Source organism: Coenobita brevimanus, chromosome 60 (genome assembly GCF_032717465.1).
Source record: "Coenobita brevimanus isolate Jiangsu-jjx chromosome 60, ASM3271746v2, whole genome shotgun sequence".
In the NCBI taxonomy this organism is placed as follows: Eukaryota; Metazoa; Arthropoda; class Malacostraca; order Decapoda; family Coenobitidae; genus Coenobita; species Coenobita brevimanus.
In genome coordinates, this window is record NC_137013.1 from 42844877 (window position 1) to 42856994 (window position 12118).

Genomic DNA, 12118 nt, shown 5'->3' on the forward strand with positions numbered 1-12118 from the left:
ATTCGCCAAAACACGACTGGCAAACCATCACTTTTACATCAAGGTCCTTATTATCGGGTTGAGAGAGAGAGAGAGAGAGAGAGAGAGAGAGACAGACAGACAGACAGACAGACAGAGAGAGATGGATATAAACAGGTAGACAGAGAGGTAATTGGATGGATTAAATACAATAGGAATATATTATGGGGAAAATCTTTTAATAGTATACCATCCCTGCTGGTGATTAACTATTTAGCGTGTGTTGTTACCATGATTACACACACACACACACACACACACACACACACACACACCAATATTCTACCAAGAGTACCCAGTAAGATCATGTACCCAACCTCACCCCGCCCCGCCCCACCCCACCCCTCTGCCTTACCCTCCAGACATGCCACCTGCCTCACCCTGCCTCACCCCGCCCGACCGTCGCCACAGCCGCCCACCTGCCTAACCTCTGAGTCACTGATGGGTGTGGGTGTGGGTGTGGATCGGGTGGATACGACTGTGGGTGTGGATGTACATGGCATGGGTACGATGGATGAGAATGTGTGTGTGTGTGTGTGTGTGTGTGTGTGTGTGTGTGTGTGTGTGTGTGTGTGTGTGTGTGTGTGTGTGTGTGTGTGTGTGTGTGTGTGTGTGTGTGTGTGATTATTTTTTTTAAATTCATCGTAAAGCAAGATGAGGTTACTGAACACAGGGGAGCATCTCTCTCTCTCTCTCTCTCTCTCTCTCTCTCTCTCTCCCCACCTGTACACGTCCAGAACCAGTTTAGGGGGCTGTTCCGGCATCCCCTCCCCCCTCCCCCGCCAGGTGTTCCGTGTTTATCTGACTATGTGGGGGGCGGGGGAGAGGGGAGAAAAAGATGGGGTGGGAGGGGAGAAAGAGAGGGAGAGGAGAGTGAAGAGAGGAGGGGGAGAGAGAGAGAGACAGAGAAAGAGAGGAGGGGGGAAGGATGCATTATTGGAGAAAAAATGAAAAAGAGAGAGATCAAAAAAAGTATGTGGAGGAAGAAGGTGGAGAGAAGGAAGAGATGGAGTGAGGGGGGTGGAGGGATGGAAGAGTGGAGGCGGAGGGGTGGAGGGGGCGAGGTGGAGGTGGAGGGATGGAAGAGTGGAGGCGGAGGGGTGGAGGGGGCGAGGTGGAGGTGGAGGGAGGGAGGAGTGTGAGCGACTGGATGGCGCCACTAAGTTGTCCACACACACACACACACACACACACACACACAAAACACACTTATTACCTGCCTACACACACACACACACACACACACACACACACACACACACACACACACACTTATTACGAGCCTACACATGTTGCACACACATATTCACACACAAACACGCACGCAACATCCCGCCACCTGTCCACACACACACACTAAACACTTACTCACACGCACTTCCTCGTCTCTGAGCCATTTGTGTGTATACCGTCACTTACATACACAGACACATGCGTACATCCCGACTGGTACACATAGACACACATACACCTAAACATAATAGTGAAAATACGCATACACAAAGGTAGTTATACATACACATGACTGTTTGCATGAACATTGTAAAACACACACACACACACACACACACACACACACATGAAGCGTACAATTTCACCAGATATACCATGACACACATATGTACTCATGCATATCCTACACACACACACACACACACAGAGGAGCATTTGTTTTCACGTGTAAACGACGTGTGTGTGTGTGTGTGTGTGTGTGTGTGTGTGTGTGTGTGTGAGAGAGAGAGAGAGAGAGAGAGAGAGAGAGAGAGAGAGAGAGAGAGAGATGAATATAGGTAGACAGATGGATAGATAGACAGATAGATGGCTGGACAAATAGACAGAAGGATACAGGTAAGTAGGTAGGCAGGTAGGTAATGGGGTTTGTAGGTACCGGCAGGTGAAAAGTACTGCCCAAAACACCCACAGATAGATAAATAGATATAAACAGATAGATACAGACAGATACAAAAATAGATAAATACATAGATAGAAGCTACTGCCAAATATAACCACACATAAACAAACAGGAATAGCCGAGCACAGTCCCCTTCCACGACTGAGGCACCGGGGTAAAAAATAGCAGTGGGGGACAAGAAATAGCACTTCTAGGTCAGCTTAGGCCTACGTGAGGTAAAGTTAGGTACGCTTTGTCTTGGTTAGGCTGGGTTAGGTTAGGGTGGGTTGGGTTGGGTTAGGTTGGGTTGGGTTGGGTTGGACTAGGTTGGATTGGGTTGGGTTGGGTTGGGTTAGGTTAGGTTGGGGTTGGGTGGATAGAGTTGGGTTGGGTTGGGTTGGGTTGGGTTGGGTTGGGTTGAGTTGGGTTGGGTTGGGCTGGATTATGTTGCATTATGTTCTAAGTTACGAAATCAAGTTAGGTTAAGTTATATAAAAATTAGCTTCAGTTAGATTTAAGATTGGATAAGGCTAGGTTAAATAAGGTCAGGTTAGATGAGGTTAAGTTAGATTTAAGGTCAGCTCAAGTTGGATCTGATTAGTTAAGTTTAATCGTAGTTAAGTCTGTTAAAATATACCTGAATTACACAAAGCTATACTCTATTCACTCTTACTGGACCCAAAATTAGCATCTCTCGTCTTGAACGCTGAGTTATGACTAGAGAATGGTGCTAATCACGAAGAAGTGCTATAGAAAGGATGAAGAGTGGCAGTATTTGACTTTGATTAACGAGAGAAAAAGCTACAACTCCGAATTGCTGAAGTGAATGAACTACGGCTAAGCTAAATAAAGCAATGTTTATGTATGTAAGATATTCACACACACACACACACACACACACACACACACACACACACACACACACACACACACACACAAACACACACACAATAGGCACGAGGGGAAAAAAATAGCAGAAACAAGAAACAGTACGGCTAGAGGAGGAAGGTGTGGGAGGGGAGAGGAGTGAGAGGGAGGGGAAGACAAGGAAGAGGGGAGAGAAGGAGGGTAGGGGGACACGGAAGGGGGAGGGTAGGAGGATAGGGGAGGAGCGGGGGGAGAGAAGGGGGGGGAGTGAGAGCTGGTGGTGGAAGAATGCATGGTGAGTGTGGAGAGAAGAGGAAGAGGAATCAGAAGAGGAATAGAAGAAAGAGAGAGAGAGAGAGAGACGTGAGGAGGGAAGGTTAGCCAAGAACAGGAAGAGAAACAAGTAAATTCCATTGTACAACATCTTAAGAGTTGCCAAAATGTCACAGGTAAATCATCATCATCATCATCATCATCATCAACATCATCATCATATTAATGGCAGAAGACGAATCCAGATAAATACACAAAGATAAAAAAAAAAAAAAACGGATAAGCACAAGGTATAAAAACCAGCCAGTGAATGGCCATCCATCTCTTCATTCACCACTTCAGCCTTTAAGAGGTTTCGTAATAAAGATAATTAAGATAATAAGACAATAAAGCCACTCCCACATCCGTAAGAAACAAGAAAGATGCACACACACACACACACACACACACACACAATTACCTGTATCGGGTGAGCAGGGTCGTTTCGTCAGCAGAGCGACACCTTGGTTTCAGGAAATGTGGTGTTCGTATCATCGCCCACGTCACTGAGTAGGGATGCACCAGTTCCTCTTCCTGCAGTTTCCCTTGCCACTCCGTCCCAGGGCAATACGATCACTTATGGCTTATGCTTATCCAGTTCTGTCTACGCCCCTTAGTGAAGTCCGGTTCTGGAGGCGAGGTGGGGGAGGGGGTATAAGGGTTCGACTGTTGTGATGTTTTAGTTCATTTAGGTTATTATCCAAGGTTTATTTCACCATCTTTCACCTCCTTAATGGGGCTGTCCGGTTCGCTAGGGGGTGATATGGGGGCTGGAGTGGCGGTGGGAGGGGGACGAGGGGTGATGGTGGTAGGAGGCGAGGGGGATGGTGGAAGGGGGGTGAGGGGTGGTGGTGGGAGGGGAGCGAGGGGTTGTGGTGGGAGAGGGAGAGAGGGGGTGATGGTGGGAGGGGGTGAGGGGTGGTGGTGGGAAGGGGGCAATAGGCTATGGTGAAGAGAAGGAGTGGGAACAAGATCGGGGGGGAAGTCGGGGGGGGGGTCAGTAATTATTTCACCATCTCTCATCCTTAGTGGTGATGCCCTGTTTGTCGGGTGGTGATGAGGGGCCTGGTGTAGTGGCGGGAGGGGGGCGAGAGGCGATGGTGGTGGAGACGGGGGTGGGGGACAAGCGCAGCGGGGGGGGGAGGGGGGGAAGTAGGGGGGTGGCTTAGCAGTTCAGCATCAACCATCTTATGGCGTCCCTCACTCCACCTCAGCTTCACCCCCTCGCCCCCTCTATCACCAATATCGTCACTATTTCACACTTCACAGCACTTCCTGACACTTCAGTCCAATACTTCACAATCCCTGGCACTTCGGGAACAGTCGTTTAGTGTTCCGAGTCCAATCACAAGTAATTAGGGCGAAAATACCAACGTGAGACCCGCGGCAACCCCCTCACACTTCATCATGCACAGTCTTCACGTTTCTATTTCGCACTTCCTCGGCACTTCCCAACACTTTCTTGTAGCTCAGCACGATCTCTGTCAGTTGGGGAAAGGGCTTGGTGTGTTTTCAGAATGTTATCACGAATAAATTGGTCCAAAATACCGAAAAAAATAAGGCACGAAATCGCGGTCATCATCTCACAGCAACAGCAGACAATAAACTGGGATGTCCGCGTCTCTCAGCCTGACGTTCGACTGTATGTTCTGTCTTCAACAAATTCTACAGTAACCTTAATCTAGACGAGCGTTACCTAGTTTACAAAATTATATTAACTAGAAATGTAAGTATAAATCAGTGTGAAATATAGTGGATGATAATAGGAGGAGAAACAGAAAGATGATTAGATGGCCTAGGTGGGGAAAGAGCGTATTCGGACGCGCCCGCGCAGGACAGTTGCCGGTTCATGCTAATCAATTACCCTTATTTACATTAATTAAGCGAGAATACACCACTAACCTACAAGAATGGCTAATTGAACCATGGCTCGTAAAACCGTAAAACTGGTTGGGTGATGAAACGCAGGAAATATTGGGAAATGAGAAAAGTCAAAGATGCGCAGACGGAGGAAAGAAGAACGGCGAGAGGATGAAGATGAAGGCAAAGAGCGGTATGGAGGATTGTGTTTTGGGATGGAATGATGTGGTACTGTGTCAGGTACTCATTCACACAAGCAGCACCGTCGTAGTACCGTGTGTTTGAGAGCAGTGGGGTTAAGAGTTACGGTTTGGGGAAGGTTTTGTGTATTTGTGGAGGATGCCGACCCGAGAGCGAGACGGTCTGGTGAGGGATGCGTGAGGGAGGGATTGGCTGGCTGGCTACTTGTGGGAGGCGGGGGGTGTGGGGGTAGGGATGGGGGATGCACTACCTCATTTCGTCCTCTCCCAGTGACTCGATGGCTCAGTCCCACATTTGGAGGAGGCTTTGAGTGATAAGTTCGCGCCTAACCAACTGCCACTTTGCTTGCGGGATGGACGGTCACAAATTAACACACTCAAATAACCAAACCGATATAACACCAATGTCTGCTTTAACTGTCTTCTGTTTCACCGTCTATGCTTTGTGTCTGTCATGCCCTTCTCCTAAACTCCTTACGATATCACCTTTTTATCTCACCGGATCTCTCATTTATGATAACGTAGCAAGATATGAAGTTATGTTATTGCCCATGGATAAACGTTGAATCAGGTCTATATTACCAACTCATCCCTACACCCACACCACTCCTAGACCACACTCACACCTAAACTCACGGCCACACCCCCACTCATCCCCACACCCACACTCATACTCCACCCCACACACCCACTCAAACGTTGAGCCAGTGTCATATAACCAACTCACACCCACACCCACACACCCACACCCATACACCCACATCCAAGACACCCCCACACACCCACACCCAAACTTACATCCAAACCTACAGCCCGGGGAAGTAGGGGTTAAAGGCTAGGCTACGGAAGTCCTTTAATCCTACCAAACTGATGACTTCTTTTTTTATTTCACTCTTGCTACCTCCAGACGATTCTATTCAGCCCGGGAGAGATTTTTGCGGGCTTGAGGGGTTAAATCTATCCTTTGTTTACCCCCTCAGCACAAGACGTCTCCCATAAGCTGAATAAATCGTCTGGAAGCATTTAGGGTAAGAGAACACAGTGGACTTGAGGGGTAAAGTGTATGATATTGATTTTATTGAGCTGAGGAGAGCCCAACCTAGCTAAGGAGTTGTGACATTAATAGTAAAGAGTTGTTCACTATGATTCTCCTTCTGCCTGTCTACTCTGTTTTATGTAGGTAAGTCATGCTCTCTCTCTCTCTCTCTCTCAAACAAGAGAAACAAGAACATAAATAACCAAACCTATCTATGCAAATAAGAATATGTAAATGAACTTTAAAATACCAACTAAATTTTTTGGAAAAATGTTGAGGGAATGTGGAAATAAATTTTTAAGAAGGAAAAGAGGCGAGGGTGAGAGGTGAAGATGAATATGAGAGAGAGAGAGAGAGAGAGAGAGAGAGAGAGAGAGAGAGAGAGATCACTTACCTAATGTTGCAGGTCAAGACGGAAGGCTGAGGGGGAGGGGGAGGCACAATACAATTCCTGAAAAGAAAGAGAGACTTAAGCAGCCTACTAGATACAAAGAAGATGTGCAGAGGATGAAGAATGAGAGACTAACTAGGAGAGTGAATGAATGAAGAGGAGGGGGGAAGGAGGGGAAGACAGAGAATGAGATATAAGGATGGGAGTGGAGAGGTAACTAGGAGAGTGTATGTGTGAGGTGGAGGAGGGAAAGGGGAGGGGGAGACCGAGGATGAGACAGAGAGATGGAGTGGAGAGATGGAGAGGTATATGAGAGTGGGGGTGTGAGCTGAGGAGAGGGCAACTAGATGGCAGGGAACAGGGTGACATGGAGGCGATTTATTCATGGCCACCCTTTATGGGATTCAGGCGTCTGGCGATTGATAGATAAATTGAAGACTACACTATTTATAACTCCTGTCTATCTATCCTGTAAAATTTCCTACATATAGCTCTCTCTCTTTCTCTCTCTCTCTCTCTTAAATCACTCACTCACCTGTTGCTTCTCCTTTTTCATCCTCCTGTCATCTGTTCCCTCATTAATAACGCCAGATGCAGCATTTGTCACGTAGGGTATGTGTACCTCTCTCTCTCTCTCTCTCTCTCTCTCTCTCTCTCTCTCTCTCTCTCTCTTGTAGATTCCACAACACCTCTTCCTAAGCTATTTATTCTATACTTCACACCTCAATATTCTCCTCAATGATTTTAATCCAAACACTTCCAATATGACAACAATACAAGTAGCTCACAAATTAATGCCAAGGTGACATATGCAGAATAAATCGCTAAGGAAGAGGTGTTACGGTACGAAGCTTTTATACCCCTAGAATACTCCTCTGAGATCAATAACCTGAGATTCCTCGTTGCTTGGTCAGTGATATATATATATGACGCGGTATGGCTAATATTTATACTAGTGACGGCAGACGCGCGCATCCATTCATCATCCATCCTCATCCTTCACCCCCCTGACTTCAGATGGATGGCTAGGGTGGTGTGGGTGTGGGTGTGGGGTGGGTGGGGGTGGGGGTGGGTGGGGGTGCTGGTGTGGGGTGGGTGGGAAGGTACCGTATTTGTGTCTACTGTTTTAGAAATTTGCTGATTTTGGTGTGTGTGTGTGTGTGTGTGTGTGTGTGTGTGTGTGTGTGTGTGTGTGTGTGTGTGTGTGTGTGTGTGTGTGTGTGTGTGTGTGTGTGTGTGTGTGTGTGTGTGTGAGAGAGAGAGAGAGAGAGATGGGGCTGGCTCCTATCTCTGACATCACACAGTCTGACCACCCACCCTGCCCATCGGAGCATTTTTTAACAAGCAGAAGGGTCTCTCTCTCTCTCTCTCTCTCTCTCTCTCTCTCTCTCTCTCGTGCTAGGCTTACAATTAATGATAGATGAAGCTAATTTTTTTTTTTTCATCCCTCTTGTGATGTCCCAATTGCTGGCTAAGGTAACACAGCTTTTTAAATCAATTATTCACCGCCTCCTTATGTGTGTGTGTGTGTGTGTGTGTGTGTGTGTGTGTGTGTGTGTGTGTGTGTTTCATTTTAGGTAGGCTATATGCATGTGTGTGTGCGTTTCCCAAGCACTGACTATTGCTGTGTGTGTGTGTGTGTGTGTGTGTGTGTGTGTGTGTGTGTGTGTGTGTGTGTGCCGCCACTTTACCTACTAGGGTGTGGCTGAAGGGTGTTGGGTGAGATATATGCCGCGGGGTGAGGGGTGACAATCAAATACAACTTTGCATTTAGTCAGGGAAGAAATATAGGTGAAAGCTGGGGTGAGGGTGAGGGTGGAGGTCAGGGTGAGGGTGAGAATGAGGGTGAGGTAAAGGTTTGGGGGAGGGGGAGGGGAAGGATCAGGGTGAGAATGAGGGTGAGGGCAGGATAAAGCAGAATACGTGTGAGGGAAGTGAGAATGAATGAGTGTTGTGGACAGGGCAGAAGGTGAGGGGGGATGGGGGAGACTGAGAGAGTGAGGGTGAGATAAAAAGATAATAGAGAGAGTGAGATTAAGGGTGGGAGAAGAAGGGAAAAGAAGGTTAATTTGAGCTGAAGGTGATGAAGAGGGTGAAGTGAATATGAAGAGAAAATGAGAGTGAGACTGACAGAGTGAAGGAAGTGAAGGTGAGAGTGCTAGAATGAGTCGGTGAGGAGGCTAGAGTAAGAATGAAGAGAAAAAATTGAAAAAGGAGAAAGAATGAAGGGAAATTACTGGAAGAATGTCTGTGAAGGGAACAGTGTAAATGAGTGAGAGAGAGAGACAGAGACAGAGACAGAGAGAGAGGACAAGACACGTGACGGTTGGAAAGAGAATGCAGCCAGCAGAATAAGAATGACGGTAAGTGTGGTGGAGGGGGGAGAAGGAGGGGGAGATGAGAGGAGGAAGAGGGGAGGGGGCGGAGAGATGAAAGGCGGAAGAGAAGGGCGGCGAGATGAGAAAGGAGAGAGGGAAGGGGGAAGGAAATCAGAGAGGAGAGAGGAATGGGGAGGAAATAAGAAGGGAGAAAGGAAAGGGGAGGAGGGGAAGGAGAGCTGAAGCAGTAGGGGGCTTGGGTGAAGAGGGGAGGGGAGAGGAGGGGAGGTCAGGGCGGGGTGCATGAGGCAGGACGGCGTATAAGGCACCTAAGACCGCCAACACTTTGCATACGCGGCGTCACTCTGTCCCCGATGCGTACCTGATGGGGAGACGGCGGCGGCGCGGAAGGTGGCAGGGGTCATGGGGGCGACGTGGGCAGAGAAAGAGAGAGAGAGAGGGAGAGAGAGATCTGTCCCTTCTTTCATGTCTGTGCATCTCTGTGTCTGTGTGCATCCCCCCCCCCTTCTCTCTCTCTCTCTCTAGGGTGGACCAGGTGTCGAGTTAGGCCCTTAGGATACGGCGGAGAATGTGGTGGGAGGAGGGTTAGGGTCTGAGTAATGATGATGATGATGATGATGATGATGGAACTACACACACACACACACACACACACACACACACACACACACACACACACACACACACCTGTAGATAACCAAACTAAACCACTATCCTCCCAGACAAAGCACCCAGTCAACCTCCCCTCTTCTAGTCTGCTGAGTATGCCCCGAAGGAGTACTGAGTCTAACCGAAAGTGACAAAAACTGACAGGAAGAACGTGAAGGTATTGCAATTGCACAGGTGGGGGTGCAACAAGAGAGTGGGGGTGGGGGGGGAGAGGAGGGGTCGGGTATGGATTTGCCCCCAGTCCTTTTTTTTATCTTTCTCTCTGAGGGTACTCTCTCTCTCTCTCTCTCTCTCTCTCTCTCTCTCTCTCTCTCTCTCTCTCTCTCTCTCTCTCTCTCTCTCTCTCTCTCGCTGAGTTTTAAGGAACGAATTGTCACATCTATGTCAAGACAAAAGTACACACACACACACACACACACACACACACACACACAGCCACCCTCACATACACTCAGTCACACTTAGTAGCTACCACTGACACCCTCATTTACATTATACACTTTCAGTCACATAATCAGTCACTCATGCAATCCGTCCCCTCTCTCTCTCTCTCTCTCTCTCTCTCTCTCTCTCTCTCTCACGCTATCCCATTCACACACTCCATCACACTTTGTTCTCTAAGTGTCAATACAGCACGTAGTGTGATTCATCGCCGCACTGCTCACACTCACTCATTCACACTTCAGTGCCTCTCTCTCTCTCTCTCTCCCTCTGTGTGTGTGTGTGTGTGTGTGTGTGTGTGTGTGTGTGTGTGTGTGTGTGTGTGTGGTAGCTAATAAACACAGGTAAGAGTATGGAAAACAATATACAGGTACCCTACTACACCTTAGACAACCACTATAGCATATATTTAACATCTAACATTAAGTCACCTGCTTATTTTTATATGAACTTCCCAGGTAACTATCTTCAATTTCTTTTCGGCCTGCCTCTACCACCAACGCCCACCCTATGATCTGTCTGGTGTGGTGTGGTGTGGTGTGGTGCGGTGCGGTGGTGTACAGTGTAGGTAGGGTAGGGTAGGGTAGGGTAGGGTAGGGTAGGGTAGGGTAGGGTAGGGTAGGGTATGGCATGGCATGGCATGGCATGGCATGGCATGGCATGGCATGGCATGGCAGGGCAGGGCAGGGCAGGGAAGTGCATGGCAGAGCAGGGGAGAGCTGGATAGGGCATGGCAGGGTGTTAGTACGTAGGCAGGGCAGGGTAGGGCAGGACAGGGCAAGGCAAGGCAGGGCAAGGTAGGGTATCAATACGCATGGGCAGGGTTTTGCAGGGCACGGTAGGGCAGGGCAAGGCAAGGCAAGGCAGGGCAGGGCAGGGCAGGGTATCAGTATGCACGGCAGGCCACCATCACCACCACCACCTGCCCACCGCTTATGGCTGCCCACCGACACCCTGACGCCACTGGGGGAGGGGGGAGGGGAGGGGGAGGGAGGTAGGAAGGAGGGGAGGAGATGTGTGGGGTGGGAAGGGAGAGAGAAATGCAGGGAAGGGAAGGAGAGCAGGGTAAGGAAAGGGTTACGAAGGGGAGGGAAGGAGGGACGAGTAAAGGAGGTCCGAAGGAGGGAGGAGATAGGTAAGGTGGGATGGGGGGGTAGAAATTTCCAACACACACACACACACACACACACACACACACACACACACACACACACACACAAGAGCAGGAAACATGTCTAAATACCAAGTCATAGACCATGGTAACACCTAGAAGTGACGGGGCTAGGAGGGGGAAGGGGAGGAGGGAGGTGAAGGGGAGGGGAGGGAGGTGGAGGGAGGTGAAGGGGGGGAGTTTGGTAAGGTAGGCAGAGGGGGGGTTGGGGAGAGGGTAGGGGAGTGAAATGAGTACAAAGGAGTACAAAGGGAAGCAAACAGCAACAGACCCTTTGATCCTTTCGAGGCTGTCTGATATAGGGAAGGTTACAGCAAACGAGGCTACCGTATGAGTTAATGACAAGGATAAAAATGCAGAGAGAAAAGGTAAGAATGAAGAGGGTAAGAAGGGGTAAGGATAGGGTTGACTGGTAGTAGGGAAGGGACTGGGGTTGGGGAGGGGAGATGAAGGGTAGATGAAGGGTTTGGGGAGAGTAGGGGGTAAGGGAGAGGTGGGAGAAAGGGAGATGATGGGTATTGGAATGGGGTGGGGTGGGGTGGGGGGGAGTAAAGATGAAGGGTAGGGGAGGTGACTTGGTGGGTTCGGGAGTGAGGGAGGGGGTGGGGGATTATGCAGGCCGGATGTGTGTGGGGGGAAGGAGGTCAGTGTGGGTGTAGAAAAAATGGGGAGATGATATGGGTAGGGGAGGGAGGGGAGAAGGAGGAAGAGGAGAAGACGAGAGAGAGAGAGAGAGAGAGAGAGAGAGAGAGAGAGAGGCTAGGGAAGGTGTGTGAAGGCAAGGTGGTCATTCCTACCTGTCTAACTTAATATGCAGGTACAACTTCATTAATTGATAGCAAATTATAGTTACACCTATTAATATGACGCTTAATAGTCCTTACCCTTCCCCCCTCCTCTCTCTCTCTCTCTCTCTCTCTCTC